The sequence below is a fragment of the Tenrec ecaudatus genome, chromosome 3, assembly GCF_050624435.1.
Source record: "Tenrec ecaudatus isolate mTenEca1 chromosome 3, mTenEca1.hap1, whole genome shotgun sequence".
NCBI lineage: Eukaryota > Metazoa > Chordata > Mammalia > Afrosoricida > Tenrecidae > Tenrec > Tenrec ecaudatus.
Window position 1 is genome coordinate 94181998 of NC_134532.1, and position 3764 is coordinate 94185761.

The following is a 3764-nucleotide window of genomic DNA, read 5'->3' on the forward strand; positions in this document are numbered from 1 at the left end:
TGAATATGTAAGATTAAAAGCCAGTTCTTCAGTCATTCAAACTTATGACTGCTTTTTACTTTTCCTTATCTCACTTGTCTCCATAGCAATGGAGTAAAAATGAAGATATAAGTGAATGAATACTATTGTTAAACTTATATTTCGTTGACTATTCAAAGTCCTTTTATAGTGTGGAATATAACAAATTACGGATAACCCTGAGAAAATGGGAATCCTAGAACACTTAATTGTACCCATTGGAAACCAGTGCATGGATCTAGGAGTAGTAGAGAAAATTGAACAAGGAAATACTGCATGGTTTAAAATCAGGAAAAGTGCGTCTCAGGGTTATATCTTCTCACCATAATTAATTGGCTTGTTACTGAGCAAATAATCAGAGAAACTGGATTATATGAAGAAGAATGTAGCTTCAGGACTGGAGGAAGGCTTAGTGACCATCTTTGATATACAGAAGACACCACCTGGCTTTCTGAAAGTGAGGATGACTTGATGCACTTAGAGATGAAAATGAGAATTGCAGCCTTCAATATGGATTAGAATTCAATATAAAGAAAAACAATCTCACAACTGGACCAATAAGTAACATCATAAGCAGAGAAAATACTGAAGTTGTCAATGATTTTATCTTGCTTGAATACATAATCAATATACATGGAAGCACCAGTCAAGCAATCAAATGACTTCTTACACTGGGTAAATTTACTGCCTAAGACCTCCTTAAAGTGTTAATAAGCTTGGACTTCAGTACCATTGACTCTGGATCATATGCTACCTACTGAAATCATCAAATGTCGACTAGTTCTTTGGGGAACAAAGTTGGTAGTCTTTCCATCTTCTTTAATGTTTCCTGCATCATTCAATATTTTGCCCTTATAATTTTTCAGTTTTGTAACCCTCGGCCAGAATAGGTAAGGACAAGTAAATGACAGTTTCCCTCTTTCTAAATGTCTTAATCTAAGTTTTCTTTGCGTGTGTCAACTTCAAGCAATCTGTTTTTTCTTTTTTATCATTTTACTAGGGGCTCATACAACTTTTATCACAATTCATACATACATCAATTGTGTAAAGCACATCTGTACATTCATTGCCCTCATCATTCTCAAAACATTTGCTCTCCACCTAAGCTCCTGGCACCAGCACCTCATTTTTGCCCCACCCGCCTGCTCCCCATTCCCTCATGAGCCCTTGATAATTTATAAATTATTATTTTGTCATATCTTTCCCTGTCTGACGTCTCCCTTCACCCACTTTTCTGTTGTCTGACCCCCAGGGAGGAGGTTATATGTAGATCCCTGTAATCGGTTTTCCCTTTCTACCCCACCTTCCCTCCACCCTCCCAGTATTGCCACTCACACCACTGGTCCTGATGGGATCATCTGCCCTGGATCCCCTGTGTTTTCAGTTCCTATGTGTACCAGTGTACATCCTCTGGTCTAGCAAGATTTGTGAGGTAGACTTGGGATCATGATGGTGGGGGAGGAGGAAGCATTTAGGAACTAGAGGAAAGTTGCATGTTTCATCATTGCTACATCGCACCCTGTCTGGCTCATCTCCTCCCCGAGACCCTTTTGTAAGGGGATGTCCATTGGCCTATAAATGGGCTTTGGGTCTCCACTCTGCACTCCCCCTAATTTACAATTATTTTTTGTTCATTGATGCTTGATACCTGATCCCTTCGACACATTGTGATCACACAGGCTGGTATGCTTCTTCCATGTGGACTTTGTTGCTTCAGAGCTAGATGGCCGCTTGTTTACCTTCAAGCTTTTAAGACCCCAGACACTATAGCTTTTGATAGCCAGGCACCATCAGCTTTCTTCACCACATTTGTTTATGCACCCTTTGTCTTCAGCGATCGATCGTTATCAGGGAGGCGAACACACATTGATAGGCTGGCTACCTCTCCATATTTTTTCCAGTTTTCCTGGGAATATTAGTCAGGGATACTGTCCTTTTCTACCTTCTTGGGGCTTCACTGTGTCAAGTATAAGTATAAAACACTCATGAAAGCAGTTTTTAAGGTTTAGGAAGAAACCAAGGCCCTCCCTGTCCTCTCACTCCTCCGATCAAAGAATATTTTGTTTAGTGTGAAAACCTGTTCTTGGCATTTCATAATAGTGGTCCCATGCAATATCTGGACTTTTGTGGTTGACTGGGAGCTCTGGTGGTGTGGTGGTTGTGTTGGGCTGTGATCTGAATGGTCAGCAGTTCAAAACCACCAGCAGCTCCACGGAGAAAACTGGGTTTTTTATTCCCACAAACAAGTACATCCTGAGAAACCCACAGGGGTCATAATGAGTCAGAGGTGACTGCATGGAAGTGAGAATTTCACTAGCATAATGTCCTCGAACTGTGTGGGAGAGTTTACACACTCCCGCTCCTCTATAGCAGTGGGGTTCTCAACCTGTGGGTCGCGACCCCTTTAGGGATGAGCAACTTTCACAGGGGTCGCCTAAGACCATCGGAAAACACATTTCCAATGGTCTTAGGAACCAAGACAGTGCTCCTGTATCTGTCTCCAGGCAGGTCCACCCACATGCAGATACGCCCACATACGAGGACCCAGCATGAAGACTATTACCCATGTTACACCATGCTTCAAGACAAAATTTCATTTATTGGCAATTAGAAATAAACATTTCACAATATATTGTTACATATTGATTTTGTGATTCATCACTATGCTTTAATTATGTTCAATTTGTCACAATGAAAATATATTGTGCATTGCAGAAATTTACATGATGATTCATAACTAGCAAAATGACAGTTATGAAGTAGCAATGAAAACAATTTTATGGTAGGGGTCACCACAACATCAGGAACGGTATAAAAGAGTGTTGGCATTAGGAAGGTCGAGAACCACTGCCTTACGGCATTTGCTGCTTTCTGCGTTTGGGTTTGTTTTTTGTTTTACTTTCATACTAATGACAATTGAATCTTGGCTCACGAGAAGGCCCTTAATGGCATAATGGAAAATAATTTCAAAAGGGTTTTGGAGGTGGATGCAAGATGACAAGATGCTTCAGAAAAAATAAAAATAGGAAACAGTAAGGTTGGCATCGTATCTCTAGAAGGTTAAAGTTAATAAACCAGCAATTCCACTTTCACAGCATCTAGTTCTGCTTGTGAGTGTACATGGTGGTTGAAAACTTGTTTAGGATTGAACAAAGCAATATCAAAAATACTAATGAGTTTCATGTGTGTAGAGACATAGCTCAGAGAAAGGCATATAAGGGTGCTTGGCAATTCTGGGTCGAAAGCAATACCCTTATTCTGGACCCAGACTCCAGTGATATCAGGGCAGCGTCCAGGTGTGTGATCTGCATCACTTTTCTTCGGGTAGGAGGCAAAAAGGAGAGAGAAGCAAGCAGAGGAGGAGCCTCAGTAGCAACAAGAAAGAAGAGTCCAGAGCAGATGTGGCTTTGGTACCTGGGGTCCCTGCATCTAGAACCTCCTAGATCCAGGGGAAGATTGATGCAAAGACACATGGTGATCTTCAAGTAATACTGGGCCCCAAAATGTTGAAAAGAGACAAAAACCTTCCCCCAGAATCGACCTAGAAAGAAAGCCTTTCCCTAGAGCTGGCATCTTGAGGAGTTCAAGCATCTTATAAGCCATAAAATACTCCATTTCTTTTCATTAAAGCCATTCATTATGATTATAGCAGCCTGAGTAGCTAAGACTCACTGCTGTTGAGAGTCAGTGCTGACACACAACAACCCCTTGGGGTTTTCCAAGCCTGTGCCTGTTTATGGCAATAG